Source organism: Diadema antillarum, unplaced genomic scaffold (genome assembly GCF_040938485.1).
Source record: "Diadema antillarum isolate AM-2024a unplaced genomic scaffold, OU_Dant_1.0 scf00000074, whole genome shotgun sequence".
Classification (NCBI taxonomy): domain Eukaryota; kingdom Metazoa; phylum Echinodermata; class Echinoidea; order Diadematoida; family Diadematidae; genus Diadema; species Diadema antillarum.
Genome location: NW_027270963.1, coordinates 1,080,128 through 1,104,958, shown reverse-complemented (window position 1 = coordinate 1,104,958; position 24,831 = coordinate 1,080,128). Strand labels below are relative to the sequence as shown.

At 40.4% G+C, this 24,831-nt stretch overlaps 2 pseudogenes; one reads left to right on the top strand and one right to left on the bottom strand.

Annotated features, from left to right (window-relative positions):
• The window catches only part of LOC139717280 (sushi domain-containing protein 4-like), a 460,844-nt pseudogene that overhangs the window by 149,354 nt on the left and 286,659 nt on the right, over nucleotides 1-24,831 (top strand).
• On the bottom strand, nucleotides 22,287-24,457 carry LOC139717326 (uncharacterized; annotated as a pseudogene).

Genomic DNA, 24,831 nt, shown 5'->3' with positions numbered 1-24,831 from the left:
TAACAAAGAGGTTCAACAAAACAATAAATGCATTCTTTTATAATTCTTGGCGCAATATCATCAGGACCGCTTGCCTTTGAACTTTGAATAGATAAAGATATATCTACTATTTCATGAGTATATACTGGTGTACAGAAAAAAGAGTTACTGTTTTGATATGAAAAATAATCAGTAAAATCACGCGAAGTGTTCGGTACTGATGATGAGAGTTTTGCTCCAACATTAACAAAATAAGAATTTAACTGTTGCACAATATCCTGTCTCGATGTAAGCTTCACATCATCATGATACATACATTGAGGTAGTGAGTCATCTTTCTTCCTTCCAAGTACATCATTTATACATTGCCATGTTTTCTTCATATCACATTTTAAAGAAGTAAACTTATCAGTATAATATCTATATTTTGAATATCGTATAATGTTTGTAAGTCTATTTCTGTAGTTCTTGTAATTCTCAAAATATATAACACTTGGATTCTTCAAACTCAATTTATACAACTTATTCTTTTCATTTATAGATTTCAATATACCTTTTGTAATCCAAGGCTTTCTACAACGTGGGCTAGTATTTAAAGGAATAAACCGCAGTGGAAAACAACCATTATATACAGAGGAAAACATTTCAAAAAAGATATCATAACTTGCATTTACCCCTTTCTGGTTACAAACATTTGACCAATCAATTAATATCAATTTTTGTTTGAATAATGATATATTTTCATTTGTTATACATCTTTTCCTAATATATTTCTTTCCTTTATCAACCACAGCCATACATTTTGTTTTAGATATACAAAAGACTGGAAAATGATCGGAAAGATCGTCATAGACGATACCAGTCTGGAACTGATAATTCAACAAAACATTTGTATAAATATTATCAATCAAAGAAGCATGTTTGGTAGATACACGAGTTGGTTTTGTAATCAAAGGGTATAAATTAAACGAATACATCATATCCAAAAAATCTTTTGTTTTATTATGTATGCCAGATTTTAATAAATCGATATTGAAATCTCCTGTGAAGTAAATATCTTTCTTTTCACATTCCAATTTTTCTAATACATTACGCATTTTGTCAGAAAACGATGATATATCAGTATTTGGTGGTCTGTAAATACATGCTACAATTACAGACTTTTTCTTGATGACTATTTCAATAAAAAGCATTTCATAATCTGGTGTAATACATGATAAATCCTTGCGTAATATATGTTGATAATCATTGCGGATATACATAGCAACTCCACCGCCAGCCTTCTGAGTTCTAAACTTATAAAACAAAGAATAATTATCGATATTATAAAATTTAACATTTGTATTTTCGTTAAACCAAATCTCAGAGAGTGCTATAACACTGAAACTATAATCAAGTGATGAAAGCATCACATTAAACTGATCAAAATTTTTGGGGAGACTTCTCACATTTAAGTGAAAAACTGAGAAATCTGATTGCTCATAAGAAAATCTGGAACGGAAATCTTCATCAAACATATATTGACATTTAAACCTTGCTAATATTTGATTATCATCTTTAGTATCTGTATCATACGATATTTCATTATCAAAATTCACTGAATTTATTTCAAAAGGATTTATTACAAGTGAATAAAATTTTGATATATCTACATTTTTTGACAAATGAAAGTACTGATAAAGGGTAAATTTGAATTCGTTGTCATCACATATGTGATTAAATGGTAGAATTTCTGAAACACAAGATATACACAGCCATGACTGAGTAGAAGTACTGCAATGCACACACACACACATTCACTGAACAAAGTAATAAACCAATACCAGAAAAGAAATAAACAATACAATCTGTACACGAAAATGTGGCTTAAAACATGGAAGTAGCCCAGAATACATACAAACAATAAGCTCTCTGAGGAAGTAACAAGAGTATTGGCAGATTACATCTATAGAATGAGGTCATCTTCACTTCGTATCATCTTTTTCACAGTTTTTCCACCACTAGCAGGCAGAAGGGCGATGACCTTGCCATCTACTGTCCACGCTGCCAGAACCTTTCTGTTCTCTTGAGTTTTTGCCAGGAGTGCTTGGTTTTTTTTTTTTAGTTCTGCAGAGTCATTGAAGAAAGAGAAATGTTACTGTGATTCAGACCAGTTCCTGGATTTTAGTTTGCACAATCTCAAATGTGTCCCTAATTGGTATGCCTCTCTTTATGTATGAACAATTTCATAATTGTTTGCATGGGAAATGCAGAAAACCATTTTTTTTTTCAATTTTGTCTTTGGACACCATTGGATGCACCAATTTATCAGTCATGATGCATGACAGTTACAATGGCTTTTTTTAGACTGACATCAAGACTGCAAGAAGGAAAAGTAAAGAAGCAAAAATGGAACTGATATAATGAAGAAGTTATGATAAGGAGGGAAGATGACGAGAATGGAAAGGGAAAAGGAAACAGCTTCATGTGATTCGTGTGAAAACTTCATATGTGACCGTGCACCTCAAAACAAGCAAAAAGTCGCCAGACATGAATTTTTAGTTAAGACCATATTCTGAAAGAGCAGACTTTAAGCTTTAAAATGATGTATAACTCAAATCAAATGGACTCTCTTAACCTATCTAACTATTGGAAAGAAAGCACAAACTCAGGAAAAGTGTGAACTGAGAAAAGAGGCTCTGAAGTACAATGTCTATTCAAGCGCTTAATCTTTACCAAACTGTGCTGGCTGTGCGATGAATGGAACAAAAAACAGGAAGTAAACCACCAGAGTAACAACAATGAAGGGAATATCAGATTAAATTGAAATTACGCATGCCCCATTAACACATTCTGTCCATAATCAATGCCAACTTTCAAAGCAGTAGCACTATCCGTGCAAAAGTTGTTAGAGTTGAAAGTGAAGAGTGTGGACAAGGTTTTTCAGAAATGAAAAAGGGATTCTAAAGACACACCTAATCACACTATTCTCCCAAAAAATGTTCGAGATAAACTGCTAAAAAAACACACTTTCCTGCCCGTTCTATGATACCAAATTTTAGCATAATGTAAAAGAAGACCCTCTCTTTCAGAAAATATGAAAAAGTCAAGTTCGGCTACGTTGACCCATTTCACTTATTTTCAGTCCTCACGCCAAATCAGTGTGTGCGACTTTATGTTCGTTTTGAGGTGCATGGTCACATATAGTGTAAGCTACAGTGCATGTTGAGAGTTTTAAACTCACTATAAAAAAAAGTGGTCTCACTCTCTAAATGAGAAAGAGTTATGCTCAGCACTCAGAGGGTGCGTGCGAGCGCTCTAAAGCGAACCAAAGTGAACTGAACCAAAGCGTACCGTACCGAACTGTGCCAGATTTGAAGCGTTCGAGAGCTCTATTGAGAAAGCGTACCTCATGAGTTATTTTTAGAAAAGGTCACACATTTTTGTAGAAAGAGGGTCATTCACCTGGTGCTTGAACTACTAACAGCTGTCCCGAACAAAGAGAATGATGTCTTTGCATTGTGACATATGTGCATGATACGTGCATGCTTTACAGCAAACTTTTGGTACGCTTTTGGTATGCTTTTGGAGCACATCGGGAAGTGGCCCACTGTTGGCTCGGTACAGTACGGTACGGTACACTTTAGTACAGTTCGCTTTAGGAAAGCACTCGAACTCACCTAGAGAAAACTCCACTCTTTGTCTGGCTCGTAAAATGAAATCAACCTACAAACAACACAAACTGTGAAAGGCTCAAAAACCTGTTATGATGGGGCAAGTTTGAATATTTATGGTTAATACCACAGTGAAATGTAATTTTCTGTCAAGCTGACACATTACTTTTTAAAAAGATTAAGAAAACAACAACAATGCCATCAATGTTGTATTCCAAAACTTCTGTAGCATAAATATTTGTTTGAGTTATTGTCTTCAAATTTCCATCAACCCTAAAAAAAACTGTATTAAACGAAAGTTCTTCTGAGTAAGACCCTCCCATTGCAAAATTACTGAGCATTAGTTTTCCTTCCTTCATTTTCATAAAGATATGTTATATGTTATGCTGATAGCAGCAATTCCATTACATGAAGGAAGTGCCTGTGTGGGAAGAGGTAAAGACAAAGCACTACTATTACTCAGAATCATCACCATCATGTAAGCTTTCTTTCCCTACTGTAAGCCTTCTCTCGGGAGAAGGGACAAATTGCCCCGATCAATACAACACTACAGGGCTGCACACCAACCCATTTTTTGTTTCTGCTGGTCCAACCTGTATGTTGGACCAGTAGGTATCCAGTTTTTCCAATTTTCACTCGTCCATTCTTGAAGTGAGTGGTCCGACAGTGATTTTTACTGGTCTGGGACCGTCGGACCAGTGCCAGTGTGCAGCACTGCAATGTAACATAATGCAACGCAATGTGCAATGCAGTGCAGTGCAATTGCAATTGCAATTGCAATTGCAATGCAATGCAATGCAATGCTATGCAATGCAATGCAATGCAAAGCAATGCAAAGCAAAGCAAAGCAAAGCAAAGCAATGCAATGCAATGCAAAGCAAAGCAAAGCAAAGCAAAGCAAAGCAATGCAATGCAATGCAATAATATGCAATGCAATGCAATGCAATGCAATGCAACTGATGCTCAGTATGCTCTTCCCATGAAGCTAAGAGAGCTTTCAAAATTACTGAAATAGAATCTTTTTTTTATAAACAGAATGCAAAAAATAGCAAATAAATTAAGAGAAAAATGGCTAAACCTGAGATCCATCATTTGGATGCTGCACAATAAGTCCACACAAGCGTACAGTGTGTGTACATGCATTATGTGGATAATTCTTAGACGCATTTTATATACATAATTATTCATATATTTATACACAGACACTTATACTTGTGCACAACTGGAGATTAGATTTAAAATGAGTATGTTTTCAGAGTTTTTCTCTTTTTTAAAAGGAGTTTGTGGATACAGACTAGCTGCCTTATATGATCAAGAGATTATCCCAAAGCTTAAAAGATCAGACTCAGAGCTTGTTTTGCGGGATAAGCATATGATTTCTCCTTGCTTACAGTGATGGCCCTCCATCCCCAAGGACTTATATCGGACCAGCGTGGTGGGTTGCCGTTCACCCATTGGATGAAACACCCTTGTGCGTACTTGTGACGTTATTTGTCTGGAGTTGTAAGTTTTCTGTGGTTATTTTGTGTGCGTGCGAGCATGAGCAAAATAATGTTTTTTTGAACATGTGCGCGTACATACTTGTGTGCATATGAGAGAAAGCAGGAGAGATGGGAGGCGAAGCAGGGATGGAAAAAGGAAGTATACATAAATATATATCAATACTCAACATCAACTTTTTCTTTCAGACTACCAAAATCATCAAATTACAGTATTTGGTGGCTCGACTACAAAATTTGATAGACCTGAAAGAATATTTTCTGAGAAAATTAAACAAAGACAGTCAAACCTGCCTTAGCGGCCACCTGTCTATAGCCACTGAAAAATCCCCCTGAGAGAAAAAACCCCTGTTAAAGACCCTGTGTATAGCCCCTGTGTATAGCGGCCACCTGTCTAACGCGGCCAGTGGCCTAACGCGGCCAGCGGCCACAATTTTTTTTCCCGCAGTAGACTTTAACCTGTCTATAGCAGCCAAATACCTGATGGAGCCGTAGCCGAGCTGATAATTCAGCATGTTTTCCTGCTTTGTAGCCGTGCCAGTCATTCACGGGCAACATTCAGTGATCGTCAACGCTGCATTCATCACTTATTCAGTCATAATAATGCACCATACACTGTACACGTGATGCTACTGTGCAACAGGTGATAACCAGCATTGCCCAATGCATGAAACACACATGTGCATACGTTATACACATACATGTAAGTATGGTACTTATAGATGTATTCAATGATGGTACCTGCACATGTAGGCAATGCACACAAAGTTGGATAACCTGTCTATAGCAGCCACCTGTCTATAACGGCCACTCTTTTTGTCTCCCTTGGGTGGCCGCTATAGACAGGTTTGACTGTAAATGACATAAAATGATTCAACACAACACCAAGATTATGCAATAAAGCATGACAATTATGTGAAAAATGACAGGTATGACACCATGTACCGTGACTATTGAGATTAAGGAAGGGAAAGGAAAGCTGGTATCTCACTGAGCGGCGAACGTTTGCGAACGTAGCGAATTTGAGATTTGCCAACTTTTCTGACGAATGTTTGCGAAAAATCAAAGTTCGCTTCTGCCATTAGCGACAGTTAGCGACTTTTAGCGATGTTTAGCGACAATTAGCAACACTTTAGCGAATGTTTGCGAAAGTGTTTGCGAACACAGGTGGCGACTATTAGCGAATGTTAGCAAATGTTAGCGACAATTTTGCAAATGTTAGCGACAGTTTTGCAAATATTAGCAACTGCTTGCAAATCCTTTGCGACAATTTTGCGAATGTTCTTGGACCTAGAAAAGTACCAGGCGATTGTGCATAGTAAGACCCATAAAACGACATAAAACCTTCCACTGAATTCAGATCTCTTGTGACAACCGTTCAAGATGGATTTCCAGGATATGGAAATAAATTTCTGCCAAGAAGAGGCTCAAGGTGTTGCTATCCTTGAAGAGCTGCTTTGTCAGGCTGCTGCTACAGCTATTAAATGTGCAGCATAAGAGAAATAAAATAAAGAAAAACAAGAAAGGAAGAAGAAAAGAAAGAGAGCCAGAGAGTGCTTGTTGCAGAGGACAGACTTTAGTCAATATGAAAAGCTTTTGAAGCAATTACAATCATGATGGAGATGTCAAGAGCTTCAAGAACTTTCTTAGAGTGGAACCTTGTCTGTTTCAGAAGCTTTTATATAGGAACCATGTGGTTACTTGTTCGCTAGCAGTGGCGAATCATATAAAAATGTTTGAGACACCGTATTACGACCGTTTGCGAATTCTTACGAGTGTTTTGCGAATGTTTGCGAATGTTTGCAACTGTTAGCGAAAATACAAATTCGCAAAGGTTCGCAAAGAAATTTTGAACATGTTCAAAATTTCTTTGCGACAAGAAAAACTGTTTGCGACAATAAAAACCGTTTGCGAACTTTCCTGCGAATGTTAACGAACCTTTTGCAACCGTTTACGAACCCTGTCGAATTCCCAAATTCGCTACGTTCGCAAACGTTCGCCGCTCAGTGAGATACCCCCTTAAGGAATTAAAACATTAGAAAATGATATAAATTGAAAAAGCAATAAAATGGTAATAAATCTTGATAGTGAAATTTTGCAGATATGATAAAGAGCTTTAAATGTCACATACTGTATAAACTCAAAGTCTAACTTATTTGATATTGAACTGAGACATGAGCATGATTTTCTATGATATGTCACATTCATGAAATAATTACATTTCACTTAAAGGGGTATACGTACTTCTATTATTGAATAGATAACATTCAGAGGAAAAAGGAATGTGGCTGTTTACAAAATAGAATGAGTTCAGCCGCGAAGACTATCTTGCAATCCCGATTGTGGTACACGTGTAGCTAAATGAAATGCGTACAGTTATGAAGAAATGGGCTTTGAGTTCTTCTTCTCGTTTTTGGATTATAAAAGCATTTAAAAGAAATGTAATAGTCACATTTTGGTGGCCGTACAAGACATTTTTTATGCCTCCGCCAACAAAGTGGCCGGAGGCATTATGTTTTCAGGTTGTCCGTCAGTCCGTCCGTCCGTCCGTCCGTCCGTCCGTCGTAGCGTCCGTCCGTCCGTCCGTCCGTCGTAGCGTCCGTCCGTCCGTCCGTGCTAACGAGAGTATGCTTGTGTGGCTAGGAGAACAATAGTGCACAATAGATGGCCTTTATTCCGTCAGGCTTGTGTGGCTAAAATTTTTGCTTGTGTGTCTATTTTAACAAAAGGGAGAACAAAGGGGTAGACACACAAGTATATCACCGTAAGGTTGTGCGTCCATCCGTCCGTCCGTACGTCCGTCCCGTTTTGTTTTTGTCGATATCTCAAGAACCGTGAGGTGGTTTTGTATCAAACTTGGTATGAGGGTATGTCCTGGGGGGATGATACTTTGTTTGGATTTTAGAGTCACAGGGTCAAAGGTCAAAGGTCACAGGTTATTTTGTGAAAAAAAGGTTGAAATTTAATGTTTTTCTCCATATCTCGCAAATGGTTCAAGGTATCTTCATGGAACTTAGTATATATGCATGTACCGATGGGCAGTGATTATCTAGGGAAGTTGGGGGTCATGGGTCAAAGGTCAGGGATCAAAGGTCAAGGTCAACTCCTCAAAATATCACTACTTTCCTTGTTTTTATGCAATGCCTGAAGGATTTTTTTTAAAACTTGGTGTATGCATGTATAACCCAATATATATTCTGTGGGAAGTTTCTTGCCAAAAGGTCAAAGGTCAAAAAGTCAAAGGTCAAGTGAAAGTGCTAAATTGCTCTTCTTCCTCCATATCTCAAAAATAACTCAAGGTATTATCATGAAACTTACATATTTATGCATGTTCTACCTAACAGTGATTCTCTTTGGAACTGTGAGGTCAAAGGTCAAAGGCCAGGTTTAGATAATACTATTTTACCATTTGATACTGAAATTATACTTTTTCTCAATACCTTGAAAATTACTCAATGCATAAACTTATAAAAGGGTCAAAAGTCAAGTAAAAATCATCAGTTCCCCCAATACCTGCACTCTGACGTTTTAATCATTCATCCAATTGAACCTAGTTCTAGGAAAGTGAACATTCAGCACATTTGTGGCAAACCTGTCATTTTAATATTTTGCCAATTGTGTGAAACTGTCATCTCACATTGTCAAGACATTGTACTATAGACCTATTAGGAGAACCATGCATTATGGCGGAGGCATACACCAGTCGCCATAGCGACATTTCTAGTTTCTTAACATTTCTTGTTTTAATATATACAAGGCTTGACATTACTCCTGAAAATAGATGGTGAGTCACAACTTTTTAACTTTTAATGTGCCATGTCATAAACCCCCTGTGTGCCATGTTATTCTGAGATATATATATAGCAACGAAGTCATTTTTCTTCTTCTTTTAAAAAAAATCTATGCCACTTTCATAGATTTCTGTTACTCTGGACATTATAATGAACAAAATTATAGAGAAAACATCAAGTTTTGCTCTGATGTAAATTTTACGACAAAACTATTATCGCTTTTATTTCTAATTACCGATAACTACATTGTATGGGTGGCATGAGTCTTGCACACAAAACAGTGATGGAAATTTAGAATGAACTGGTAGTTCCAGTAGGGAACACCCCTTGATAGTCAGTCACCACATAAAATGCAAGCTACATGTGATAATAATGGAATCGCGAGAAACCCTTTCATTGTACTGCAGCACTTGGCGATTTATCGATCGGTTGTGGGCGGGTTTGTGCGTTTGAGCTGAATGTGTGAAGTTGGCACGCCATCAATTGAGTCGGGTGTGCGAACGTGGCATATAAAGAGTTAAGAAAAAAAATGTTCTAGAGGGCCAAAAAAATGTGACAATTACATTTTTTAAAAGAGTTTTCATCAACCGGAAAAGGGAAGAGTAACTGGAGGCTTTGTGCATCATAACTGCACGCATTTCAGCTAGCTACCACAACCAAGATTGCAAGTTTATAGTCTTCACGAACGAACTCAGTATATTTTTTAAACAGCCACATTCCTTTTTCCTCTGAATGTTATCTATCCAATAATAGAAGTGGGTATGCCTCCATATGTGAACTATAATCATTTCATGAATGTGATGTGTCATAGAAAATCATGTTTAATCTAATCATCAACAAAGCAATGCGGCAAAAATCTGATGCTGATTATCTGGCCGAGCTGACAGATCACAGGGACGTCAACCGTCTGCGTGAAGCCATCCTCCTTCCAACCTTACATGTAGCTCCTTCCAACCTTACATGTAGCTCCCCCATCTCGATCCCTCTCACTCTAACTGTCTCTCTCTCTCTCTCTCTCTCTCGTACACACGCCATCATGTACACGCATGCTCACACAAGCACTCACGCACGTTTGCACGCACACGAAACAAGCGCAGAAAACTTACAACTCCCAGACACATGACGTCACAAGTACGCATGAGGGTGTTTCAGCCAATTGGTGAATGGTAGCCTGACAGGCTGGTCAGATACCAGCCCTTTGGGAGGGAGGGCCACCGCTGCAAGCAGGGAGCAAGGCGTGCATCCCACCAATCAACCCAGCTGAGTTTGATTGGGGGACCCCCCGCAGTCCCTTCTCCCGTGAGAAGGCTTTACAGCAGTGAAAGAAAAGCAAGGTGATTGTGATGGTTCTGAGAAACGGTGACGCTCTATCTCCGCCTCTTCCTTGCAGGCACTGCCTTCATAAAAATGGAATTTCCGCTTTGAATATGTACAAAACTTTGTTTTATAAACTTTTTATTTTACTCTTGTGTTCCTTTTTTTCATCATATAACCATCTTACAAAACATCACTCCTATCTTAATCTTCCTTGCTAGTCCTTGGTCAGTTTCTGCAGCAATTATAATTGTAGTTCATGCGAGCCAAAGGCTTAAGTGAGCTATTGCGATCATTCATCGAGCGGTGTCTGTCTTGCGTAGTGTGTTGCGCATCATGCGTAAACGTTTTACATTTTCAGCTTATTCTTTAAACCCCGTGACAGATTTTTAGCCAAAGTTGGCAGGTAGCATCCATTGGGTATTACGATCTTAATCTGTTCAGATGGGCACCATAACAAAACCCCTGGCCCTGGGGTCCAAAAGTCCCCCGCAAATTAAGAAATCTATAAGGATCTTCTCTCATTAGAGTAGAAGCTCATCTGCATTGGAAAATTCTGAAAGTTTTGGAGCTAAATATTTCATATTGAAATAGAAAATTTAGCAACAGTTTAAACCATGCGTCAAGGAACCTGGTATACCAGGTTCCCAAAGTGTATAGACAATGTGCCTGTATTCTTGGCCTAAATTCATGTTTATTTGTGTTGTGCTAATTGGCTTTGATAGAAAGATTAGAGTTTCTTGTATAGATATCAGCTTTTTCTTCTGTTTGAAAATTGTGTTGTGCAGCATTATTTGTCTTTTTTCTAATGTAGTGTGCATATATTTTGCTATAAAATTCGTCTAAAAAATATGTGCATAGCACTAAAGACTGAGATCAGGAGATTTTTTCATTAACTGACCCCATTCAGGTGCCTCTTTGAGTAGAACAAAGGAGCCTGTGACCCCATCAGCACACGCACTACTCACACCTTGCACCAGATTGATATTTTGCGTTGTTCGATGGCACATGAAGTTGACCGTGGAAAGGGGAGATACATGTACCGCTAGACTGTTTCACACAGTTGGATTACCATCTTGTCTGTTCCCTGTCGACTTGCAAAAAGAATCTCGTCTCGGGGCATTGGAGGCTCTTGGAGAATTGCGGGAGGAACGTATCTTCTCTTGTAGTCATTTTTCACAAATAAGAAACTCAGGAAACGCTCTCACTACACTGCTGATTTTATTATCGACACCCTGATACTCCCTCTTTTGCATCACATGAGGAATATCCACTGTACAGGCATGCTAACCTGGAAACATTAAACTGCACATTACTTGAATATGAGACCATTCTGAAGCAAATGATTTTCACACAACAATGAATACATACAGTAATATACTCTTACAGAGATGCCAACTATTACGGATTTCCTGTAATTGTTACGGGAAATGATCACGATTACGGGAGTACGGAATGTCGCCTAAAAATTACGGTTTTTGGAAATTCCGATAATGCCCTATCGCCTATGCAGCAAGCGCTACATCCATGCGGTAGGCTTCCCCGCCTCTCCCCGGCGCGCCCCCGGGCCGGAAGCGCGAGCGGCCCCGGCGCAGCGAGCCCTGATGCCCGAAGTTATCAAAGTTATCATCCCTGCAATTGCAATATACTAGCAGACTACACACTGTACATGTTTCATTCTCCAGCCGGCCCGCGTTGCCTGGTTGCCCGCATTTGTGTGTGTCTGTGTCTGTGTACTCGACGTGTGTGTGTTCGTAGCTTCCATTCTAGAAAAGTGTGCGCACACGCAATTCACTGCTTGCGTACTGTGTACACCGAACAGAACTTCGCGCGCGTGAATCCCTGCCGCCTACGGACCCTGGATGTTTACATGGATCGCCATGGTATCCCCATGTGTGGCCGGCTGGGGAGTGTGAGTATACTGCAGTAGCTACACACTGTAGCCAGCTGCCACTACAGTACCCTATTTCGTTTTGAGGCGGGGTAGAAAGCGTTCCGTTGTGCAATGTCTGCTTCTTTTTCTCTTCTTCTTCATCCACTTGTCCCTTGCCTCCCAAGTACGAAATGATTTTTAGAGTGTTGTGTATGTTTTTTGTAACGTTATTGCATCATTTTTCTGCAAGGAAGAGGTGAGTTTCTGTTCTTGTATTGATGATGTGTACTGCAGTATGTGCAGGTGAAAAGCGTTCGAACTTTCTTTCCCGAATATCGTGGAAACTCGATGTATTTCTAGGCGTATAAAAGGAGATCTCATATAACAGAATACTTATAACAAACTATTTTCAGGTCAAAATGAATTAATTTCCCTTGTTTTGTATCGTTTATGTAATACCGAGTTTCCAATGTGTATTAAATTTAATTTTCGCGTAGCTTTCGGTGCTGCAAACTTTTGCTAGGACCTAATCTTACTACAGAACTTATCGTTCTATTTCTGTTGTTTCTCACACGTCGTTTGGTACGATTTCTTCCATTTTATATCACTTTATCCGTTCCCTTTATGCTTTTAAATATTTAAACGTAATTCTTTCAAGTGTCTCGCACTGTTATTTTCGTAACGGCGATTTCTCCGCTTTCCTGCAATACTTTTTCGAATCGAAGCGACGTGTGTTGTCTTTTCTAAATATTTGTGTTGTTGGGAGGTGTTGATACTTTGTATTTGTTATACTTATTTATTTTCCTCGGTGTTTATCTCGAGGGACTATGCATGTTTCTTAATGTTAATAGGAAAAGGCTAAAATGATCTGAGTGATGTCTGATGGTGATGATGAAAACTATGCTGGTACAAAAAGACGTCTTACTGTGAATGCTGAGCGTACGTGCCGTTCGTTTTATTTCACTTTCCCTCTTATTCTTCTTTCCCCCTTACTCTTCTTTCCCCTCCAAAGAATGATAAAAAAAGAAATTACATACACCTCACAACAAAAAGATCCACGATCTACCAACCTTCGTAAAGTTAAATCTAAATGTTCAATATCAGCAAAGAATAAGGGGAAAGCACGAATGACAATAAATTAGTGCGAAGAGATTGTGAAATACTGAATAAACGCAGTCTCTTCGGCTCGAAGAAACTTGACACCCACCCCTCTCCCTTGTGGAAATTTCCACAAAAGCAGGTGCCACACCCAGATGCGTGCCAGACGAAAGAATGCGCGCACTGGAATAAACAGTGTGTAAATATCCTGGAAATATCGATCGAAGAACCAGCTCATTAGTTGAAGTAAAGGAATCATTGCAAAGATATCGTGATTCTATAGCCTTTCTTTTGGCGCATAGTAGGAAACATCAAACAGCCGAATATAGTGTTCTTAATCGAATATCTTATGTTCCCTGAACAATAAAAAAGGATATCGATTAATCAGTCAATTAAAAATGCAATCACAGAAATACTTAAAAGGTCTCGTATGCCCAGACAAATTCACTACGATTAGGTCCAATGAGATGCAGTCATCACCTGGTTAGACAGCAAAATCATGACAATTTCAGTTCACGCTCATCATAACTGCTTATTACTTTTCAAAGTTTTGGCTATCAACATTCGTTCGTAGGTGTTTTTTGTTTGTTTGTTTTGTATGTTTTTCCTCGTGAAAGACGTAATGACTTTTTCGTATCTAATGTAAACTCCATGTTTACCGTAAACAAGCCATTCAGCTCAGCTATGGCGCATTCGATCCATCGAACTTGCAGTAACCTCTTAGGCAGGAGCACATGGGTCTTTCCTTTAAACTTGAAAGTGATACCACGTGTTTGCACATTGGCGCAACCACACACAGCGCGGCATTTTTGCGATCATCGTTATAGCAGAGTTTCCGATTCCAGTTAGGGTAAAAGAAATTGGAATACTTCGGAAAATACTGATGTTTAAAATCCAGTAAAATGAAAAAGCCTGAAAACAACGCATGATTATGTTTTATAGTAAACAATAGTTGGAAACACCGAAGAGAGTTTTGCATTCGCTCACACAGAAGCTTTCTTGAGAAGATGAAAGCATTCCCCCTCCCCTGCTAGATAGTGGAAGCTTCCATAAACAGCCCAGCAAGTTTCTGGAGGTACATACATGCACTTCACATGTATGCATTGCGAGAAAGCAATCAATCAACGCTGAACATTGCGTAGTTTGGATTCTCTATCGTGCTGGTGTCCAGCTCGATACTTCGGCATGTGTCGTAATGTTTTGTTTAGAGCCTGTAGGCCTCATAAGTTGACGAGTTTAATTCAAATAGCAAAAAGAGGGAGATGGAGAAATTACGGATTCTGGTGGAAAAATACGGATTTTGGAGCTGCTGAGTCCGGATTTGTGCTTCCAAAGGTTGGCATCTCTGCTCTTAAATGAATCCCACATGGATTGGAACAATCATCCCCCAGCATTCCCACTAATTCCCACTGATCAGTTACTAGCCATCTCCCGAGTAAGATCATGATATTTTTGAACTCATATATTTGCCATGTGCTTGGTAGCATGAGACAGTTCCGTGATGGAGGGGGTACTTCTCGAAAAGAATTATACCTTGGTTGTGTTTTTAAGATCAACTTGAAATTATGGTATGCTGTGTATGTCTTCAATAACATTCTAACTTTCAGGGAAAAATTACAATTTTTGAGACTTTTTCATATAGGCATTAATTTACAAAATAAAGTAAGGGACAGAGGAATTTTTCCTGTAAATCTTGATAACAATTTGAAGTGGATTCTGAAAGCTTTAGATTAAATCTGAAAAGAGAAACCATCAGCATACCATGATTCTAAGGCACAACAGAAAAACCCGAAAGAGAGATATCTTCGTCGCGACGATGTCGTATTGTGCATGTTTGATGATTTGCATGTGAACAGGCGTCACGTGCATATGAATAAGCAACCGTGCATATGAATACACGTACTTTCTTTTCATACCTTTGTTTATTCGTCCCGACGATAAGCGACGATAGAGAAAGGATTCCCTTTCACTAATCGTCGCTCTTCGTCCCTACTTACTAGCTATTTTCAAAGTTCGGCTTCTATTGTGCCTTGCGTTTCTTTTGTTAAAAACGTCGCATATCGTTCCCGACGAATCATTGTTCAACCGTCGGGAAATGTCCTGACTATATGGCTTCGTTTCAACGCCGCTCGTGTTCAAGTTTATGTTTTGTTAAGCTTTACTTGTCACAGCATAAAGCCTATTATCCGTGTGATCTAAAACGTCGCATATCGTCCCGACGAATTACCATTACTGTACCACCGAAATTCAGTCTCTGTTCCATCGTCGAGCAACGTCCAAAACGCGTGGCTACAGCTAATCCGCTGGGTGATGTGATTCGCAATGCCGAGTACGATAAGGGATGGGAAGTTTTGTGTGTTCACGAGAAAAAAAAAATGTATTCTCGCTGCTATAGATAATTGTGAATAACAGGCCGACTTTCCGTCTTTTGTGCAAATTCTATAAGTTACGGCGATGTGAAAGGAGCCTTGACCGCAGTCGATAGACACTGAATTTGTATTATCTTGTCTTTACGCGTAGCAAACACGGCGGAGAGATTTTGTCCGGTGTACAAACGAAAACTTGACCATCGTTGCAAAACTTATTTCATAGTCGCCGTTCGTTTCAAACTCCGACTACTTCTGTCATATTTTTTGCCGTAGAATACATTGATTTTTTTTTTGTTACTTGACACAACATTTGAATCAAATATTTGTATTTTAACAACGTGTTTACCTATTTATTATGTTGCGGCATTTACTTCAATTGGTCGTCGGCCTTCGCGTGGTTGTATTAATCGTTACAGACTGTACATTTATGTCGTCTTGTAAAATTTTAGAGCGGGCGGAGAGATTCTGTCCAACGTTCAAACGGGAATTCGACCGCAGAACTTGTTTCAGCTGTCAATCCTTGCTGACTGTTCTCATGGTTTGTTATGCTAGAAAAGGGGTATCGATTTCATGTTGTCAACATACCACAAAAATGCCAGCTGCATTCGCCTTTTAACTTTTCTGTAAAGGCGGATTTTTTTCCACCCACATTGCGCAACACAGAAACTAGCGCAAACAGATAATTATGCGAATGTTTTCACTTGTATTATGTTTCAGGAGATGATGTCTTGGTTTCGGGCCGAGTGCGAAGAATTGGTAGCTATAAGATGGTTGATGGTATCTACGACGCCTTGTAAGGAAACTTGACTGTTATCGATATAATTGTTACGCTTCAGGTGGAGAGATTTTGTCCGACTTCCAAACGGGAACTAGACTACCATTGATTATTTCAGTTGGTTGTCTTTCTTTGTTAAACTCCGTTAACTTCTGTCATTTATGTAGCTGCATAGAATACATTGATTTCTGTGTTCTTTAACACATCATTGAATCAAATCTGTGTATTTTAATACCGGATTTACCTTTTTACTTTGTTGCGGCATTTACTTCAACTGGTCGTCGGCCTTCGTCACGGTTGCAATATAATTGTTAAAATTTATGTCGTCCTGTAAAATTTTAGAGCGGGAGGAGAGATTCCGTCCAGCTTTCAAACGGGAATTCGACTGACGAACTTGTTTTAGCTGTCCATCCCGCTTTTGTCGATCCGTGTTTACTGTTCTTATTGTTTGTTATTCTTAAAAAAGAAACAAAACAAAGACAAAAGATTTGATTTCATGTTGTCAACATACCATAGAATGTCATCTGCGTTCGCCTTTTAACTTTACTGTAAAGGCGGATTTTTTTTCTCGCCCTCTTTCCTCAACCAGAAACTAGCACCAAAAGAAAATTATGCAAATGTTTTCACTTGCCATTATGTTTCGGGAGATGATGTCTTGGTTTCGGGAACACACACACACACACACACGCACGCACACACACGAAACTCTCTTTCACGGCAGAGTGCGAAGAATTGGTCGCCTATAGCCCCTTTTACACTTTCACGGATTGCATTACGGATGACCACGGATCGTTGGTCCGGGATCATCCGTACTATTTCCGGGATGACCGTGTTGACTTCGTGAAGTCATCCGACATTATCTTTGATCCGGCATGTCCGCTGAAAAAAAAAAATGAGCTTGCTTAAGCCCCTTTTACACTTTCACGGATTGCTACACGGATGACCACGGCTCGTCGTCCGTGGTGTTCCGGCATGCAAAATATCGATTTTCATCTCAATGACGATGTGAGCACGATCCCAACTGGATGTCTACACGGACAAGTACGGAGGCTACACGGACAAGTACGGTGCCTACACGGACAGACAAGGAATGAACGCGGACCACAGCGGAAACGATACGGAGGCAACACGGATATCAAGGAAGAGCACAGATGCAACTGGGTCCCTTCACGGTCATTACATGGATATACCTAAAATGTTGACAGATGACATTTGTTTTTGCTTTTGATACTTTATCACTCTCGGGCGACATCCCTCCAGAGCTAAATATAACAAGCACACCAGAAATCTGCAGCAGCGTACATACTTCTCTGCTTGTCGACACCATTAAGGCATATCTCTTTGTTCAAACTCTCATTTTTCTGGAAAATCAAGACATAAACAAAGCAAAACACACACAAAGAAGAAAAAACAGCAAGGAGGTATGTGTGGGTCACTGAAGCTTCTCCGGCGACCACTATACGAACAGTATGAGGGCTTGATGGCTGTACTGATGGGGGAAGATGACCTGTGAGCAAATTTCACGGACTTTATGAGCTTGTATTGGAAAAATACACGAACATTTCATCCCGGATGGCGCCGATGCTAATACGGCCGTCCCGATGTCTTCACGGATTGTCCCAGAATGAGTACGGCGGCAACACGGAGTAGCCGATGCCTACGAGGAAGGAATACGGAGGCAGCACGGAGTAGACGGTGCGAACAAGGAAGAGTTTGTATTGATTTTCATCCGTGATGTCCGGGAAGGAAAATTAAGCAAGCTTAATTTTTTCCGCGGACATGCCGGATGATCAAGGGTAATGCCGGATGACTTCACGGAGTCAATACGGTCATGCCGGAAACAGTAAGAATGATCCCGGATCGACGATCCGTGGTCATCCGTGATGCGATCCGTGAAAGTGTAAAAGGGGCTTTAATTTTTCATCCCGGACATCACGGATGAAAATCAATACAAACTCTTCCTTGTCGGCACCGTCTACTCCGTGTTGCATCCGTATTCCTTCCTTGTAGGCACCGGCTACTCCGTGTTGCCTCCGTGAAGACATCGGAACGACCGTATTAGCATCGGCTCCATCCGGGATGAAAAATTCGTGTATTTTGCCAATACAAGCTCAGAAAGTCAATGAAATTTGCTCACATCTTCACCCATCAGTACAGTCAATCGACTCCTCTATTAGGTTTCTATCGCATGAGAAGCTTCAGTGACCCACACACATCTTCCTGCTGTTTTTTGTTTGTTTGTTTTTTTTTTGTCTTTTGATTTGTCTCAGTTTGTTTCGCTTTGTTTATGTTATTATGTACCCGCAAAATGAGATTTTGCAACAAAGAGATATGCCTTTATGATGTCGACAAGCAGATGCGTATGTAATGTGCTGTAGATTTTCTGGTGTGCTTGTTACATATTACTTAGCTCTGGAAGCATGTCGCCCAAAAATAATAAAGTATCAAAAGCAAAAGCAAATGTAATGTGTCAACTTTTTGGGGATATCCGTGTAAAGACCGCGAAGGGACCCAGTTGCATCCGTGCTCTTCCTTGATATCATTGTATATTATTATCGTTATTCTTATTATTATGATTATTGCGTTTTTTTTTTGGGGGGGGGGTACTATTGCTACAATATCATTAATCTTGCATGAATGCGGTTAGGATATGTTCTACCTCCTATCTCTTTGTAACATTCATCTATCATCTTCACAACAAATTTCAAGACATCATTATGTTTGTGTCATGTAACTAGTTAGTAGGGATATTCATTCCACTGTGAAATACTGCGATAGTAATTGACATCATCAGACAATGATTATTTCTTTTAGTATGAAAGGAAGGGCTCATCGTGAATCCAAAACCCAAAGAGAAGTGCGATTTCAAATGGCTGAGATATAGGTGCCCGCCTTTTGCAAGGATCGCTATGTTTCACTTTGTTTCTGGATATCTCTACCATTTCAGAACCGATCTTCAGCAAATGAACTTTGATTTCCTGTCAGAATTGTATACTCTTTAACATTTCTTTCTTTTCAGAGTACGTTGTATCTCTAAAAAGGCTAATAGCTGAATCCTCATCTCAACCAATACTATTTCATGCTTAACACCATGAATAATTATGCTTCTCTGCACCTCGAAAATAATGCGGACAGTTTATCATTATGTAGCACATTGATTTGATGAAACTGCAATACTGAAGCTGTACTTTTTTACATGTTTGTATTAGTTTCTTTTTGATAGCAGCGGAATAGTGTGCAATGAAAGCCGACTTATGGGAGTTATCATGATAAGTTACCGAGTCTTATACGATACACTGTTACCTGTAATCTTTAATCATAATTTTGTGATTTTCGTCTCTTGCGTTAACTTTCAGTATATACATTATGTATCAAAATGGACTGCGCCATTTTAGATATTAAATAGAGTTATTCTTGACAACGGTTTGTTGCATTAAACATATTGTTACATTAAACATATTCAAACGTCGCATATCGCCCCGACGAATTGCCATTATACTGTACCACCGAATTTCTGTCTCTGTTCAATCGTCGAGCAACGTCGCAAACGTGTGGCTACAGCTTATCCGCTGGGAGACATGGTTCGCAATGCCGATCACGATAATGGATGGGATGGGTTTTTTTATACGTGTTTTCCGCTAATGTATATGAAGAAAGGGCTTTTTTTTTTTTTTTGCTTTTTGTTATTTTTTATCTTTTGTGGTGATGGTAGCTTCATCAAGGAGCAAGGAAACTAGGCCGTCCTGTACAACTTTAGAGCGGGAGGAGAGACATTTTCTGTAGCTTTCAAACGCAAATTCGACTGCAGAACCTGTTTCAGCTGTCCATCCGGCTTTTGTCAATCTCTGTTACCTGTTCTCACTGTTTGGTCAACTACAAAACAGAAAACCACATAAAAATAATGTTTCAGTATATGATGTCTTGGTTTCGGAAACAAACAAACAGCAGCGACAACAAAACACGAAATTGTCTTTCCCGGCCGAGCGCGAAGAATTGGTCTCTACAATGGTAGATAACGAGTAGTAGACGAGTTGTAAGAAAACTTGGCTGCTACTAATAGCGTTACAATGTTATTACAATGTACTGTCGTTTCTCACCTCTTGTTGAGTTACGATATCTTCCGTTTAATCACACTTTATTCGTTTATTTGTCTCGCACAGTACATGCATTTTCTTAACGGCGATTTCTCTTCTTTTTTACTGCATTATTGCAGATTAATACCAGACGCTTCGATGTGTTGTGTGATTATGTTTGTGTTGTGAAGAGTGTTGATACTTCGTGGAATTTATTTTTATCTCGAGTGATTATGGTGGTGGAGTTTCTAAATGTTGATAGGACAAGGATGATGATTTTTTTTTTTTTGGTCCCGGTGTAAAATGAATGCTGGTGTAAGAAGGACGGCTAATGAATGCTGGGCGTACTACGGTCGTGTCCTGTGTTTGATTTCTTTCTCTCCCTCTTTCACTCTTCTTTTCCCTCCCAGGAATGATAAAAAAAAAAAAAAGGTCTGTACACATCACAACAAAAAGAATCACGTGCTTGCAACCTTCGTAAATTTTCATTACCAACAAAGAATACAGAGAAGAACACAAACACGATACTATACAGAGAAAGCAAAGTGAAATCCTTGCTGAGAATGTGAATTTGCGCTGCTATATTGTGAATAACAGACTGACTTTCCGACTTTTGTGCAAATGGTAGTCACGGCGATATGAAAGGAGGCTTTACCGCAGTCGATAGAAATTGAACGTTACAATCGTTGCAAACGTGATTTCAATTGGTCGACATTATTGTATTCTTTTTGTGAAACTCCATCAATTTTTTCTCATTGTTGTTGCTCAAAAATGCATTGATATTAAGTTTATATTCTTTTCCACACCATTGATTCAAATCGTTGTATTCTAACATCGTGTTTACGTTTTTATTCTTTTGCGGCCTTTACTTCAACTGATGGTGGCCTTTGTCTTCATACTCATACTCTTATATATATCTCAGACCATCCAATTACAAACATTTAGCTGTCTTGGACATCGCGCTTGACTTTATATAATATTATATAAATCTATTGTGCAGGCCCTATATTTTATATGTTGTTATATATTTGTTATATGTGTCGTCCTGTAAAAACAGCTGTCAAAGGGGAATTCTACTCAACCAAAGATATTGATTTAATGGTGTTAACATACAATATGTATATTTTTTGCCATTGTTGCTGTAGTTTGATATCAAAACAAGCATGTTTATGTATGTGTATGCATGTTGGAGTGTGTCTTTATTACATATAGTTATTCTTTCTTGGATTTGTGGTGGCTCTGAAAAGAGCCGTTGGAGTTGCAGTTTCACTGCAGTATGGATTCAGCGTTGATGGACTTTCCGTCTGTGATCATCGACGTCCTTTCTACTCGTGAACACGTATCTGCATCCGACGACAGGACAGCGTCCGAGACCCTTGGCGGCAAACTGGGGCAGGTGCTCACATGGCCTGCATCTCGGTGCCGATACCGCCTCCAGGAACGTCATGAAGTGGGATGGATGAGCGAGAGACGGTAGAGGGGATGGAAACATTCGGAGAATGTCCATGTCAGCAGCAGCCAGAAGAGGGGGATTCGTTGAGCAGTGTAGACAAGAGTTGCGCGTGCACTTGGTGAATATCGTCGTCCCGATGCGCTTGTCTATGTGGCCGGAGACAAAACTGTAGTCGTCGATGATGTCACTGTTGTGGAGGCGGCGCGCAGATGACCCGACTACTTCTTTGATGTGATCGAAGTCATGGCCATAAGGATGAGGCTGGGCTCCGCTGGGCTCCACTTCTACGGAGATCTTGCAGCCGGCGAAGCGAACGTTTCTCCAATGAACTTCCTTCACCGCCTCCATCGCTGCGTCAAAGACAAGGTCTTCTTTCCTCTTCCGTTCCTCTGCAGGAATTCTCTGGCGGCTAGGTGGGCTGTCTTCGCCAGGGAGTGTTGCTGGCAAGTACACGCTGGTCAGCGCCTGGGTGCAAGGCGCCCACAAGTGTTCTACTGGATTCAGCGCTGACTCCCCGGGGCAGTAGCTGGTGACAATGAAGCAGTCCAGATTCATATCTCTGAAGAACCGCCCGTAGTGCAGTTCGTTCACGCCGTGGCTTGGATTGAAGTCCGGACCGCCGTCTACGAGTAACACCAGCAGGCGTCGTCCCTCAGCGACACGGGCGGGGATCCGGAGGTGATGGACCAAGTCGTTTAGATGAGAGGCCACATTGTTCGGCGAGTGTGGGCTGCGCAACACGACGGTTGCGCGTCCATTACCAGGGGTGACGTAGTGAATGCGGCCTAGGGTGTCGACGGTGAAAGCTGGTATGGAGGTAGGAAGGAGTTCCAGGTACCCAGCGGGAGTTAATGAATAGCCTGGAATGGGAAAATCATGGTCCAGATATGATGGGCTGTCCTTGATGGGAAAGAATCTCCGGATGGTTATTCGACGATCCACTGCTAGTGTATCATCGCCAACACGAATTTTGTTTTTGTTGTCGGCGGAATACACCAGCGCCCGACTGCCCAACTTCGCGGCCATCTCCAAGCAGTAACGAACACGAGCAGCGTAGAAATGACTGTTGTCGTTGTGCTTGCGTCGTCCGTTGTCTTTGGGAGGAACTCGTGCCTGGATGAGAGACTTGTAAGACGCTGCAGCTCGCACGCCTCTGTTTGGGGGCATCATCTTCCTGGCGACGGTCTGGGATCCAGCTTGGGATACTTGTCGCGAAGTCCTGGGACAGTGGCCAGTAGGTGGTCTCTTATCTGCGGCAGACTTGATCCGCACGATCCACCCTCTCACGTCGACGTCGATGTGCCTTGAACCCGTTGCTCTCGATGAACTTCGTAGCAGTAGGCACGAACTCCGGGATTCTTCGTGGGCAGCAGGTCGACCAGGGCGAGAACGTTTCACCGTTGGCCTAGGTACGATGTGCCTGAGGTCTCTTCCTCTTTGGTCCCTTCGTAGCCCAGCTGATGTCTGCGGTGGGTAGATCCTTGCAAATTCTTGAACATCTGCGGCAGTCTATCCATCTTCGACAGGATTCGATGACGTGAGATGATAAGGTTCAGTGGTTGAGGTCCCGACGATCACAGCTTTAGAAGCTAAGGTGCGGTGCGCGGTGTGATGCTGATTTACATGTAGCATGAATGCGGACTTGGAAGAGAACAGCTTCGGCGGATGTGCTTTGTGGTGTAGCAGTGAAAAGCGCCCCCAGAGCTGCGTGCTCATTTGATTTGATTTATATATTGTCTGTATGCCATTTTTTCAAATACATCAACTTTCTACAATTTCATTAACAAAGTACAAAATACCGGTAGTACACTTTAGACAATTTTCATTATTTTCATAAATCATCTGTAGTATTTTTCACCTTTTTTGTGTCCTCTCGAAGCGTCGTTCGTTCATCGCTCCACAAACGATTTAACATTTTACTGTAGCCTTGGCATTGCGACCCTCTATCGCAATCTGCTTTATCACTTAAACTTAGACTGTAATCAGTTGCATTTTTTTTTTCAAGATAAAATCTGCTGACCTCTACATAACTTTGAACGTGCCTTCTGTAAATATTCAAATGTGTGTGTTACGTACTTTCAAAATACTGTGCTGTGAAGGGAGGCAGTTAACTACGAGAGGAGTCCAACGCGGGAGGGGCGGGCACGCAACTTGGGGGGGGGAGGAGGAGGGAGGGAGGGGCGCTTTTCACTGCTACAGCGGGGCACGACAATTGTTAGCTGTCTTTTGTTGCGGGGTTCGGTGAGCTGATGTGGGCGACGCTTGTATATGATATATAATACATGTTTTGGAATTGTTTTGAGATAGATCATATTTAGCTGGCGAAGTCAGAACTGAGCATCCAACATTAAGAGCTAACCCCCCCCCCCCCAAAAAAAAAGGGGGGGGGGAAACCACAGGAAAATGTGCAGCGTATCTTCAATTAACACTACTTGAATAAATGCAAATATTGCATAATACATTTCTTTGTAATATGATTAAAATTATGTCTTCATTCCCGTAAGGATCGAAATCTATCATTAATCGACTTACTTGGTTGTTTCTCCTTTCTTGGTAGCAGTATGTGTCTTTAGTATGCATAGTAATAAATAAAAACTCTTAGTGTGTCCGGACCAAAACACCCAATTGGACCGAGGTTTTTACCCAACGCTAGAAAGCTTTAAAAACAGATATCAACCATGTGGCAGAATGAAGGAGTGAGAGAGAAGGAGGGAGAGAAGGGGAAGAAAAAGAGAGTTGATTTGCTAATTACAAATTCAGTAGTCAAGGCGCTTATTCCTGTAAGTGGCTTAATCAAGGAGTTCGTTCAACCCACCCCGCAGAAAATGATTGACAAGCCAGGGTGGTAGATGGGACCTCCATTACATCCCCATGTAGTATGTGGTTCCAAATTGTGGTATCAGTAGAATTTTCACAGGCCGTTTTTCATCATTATTTGTTGGAACAAACGTAAA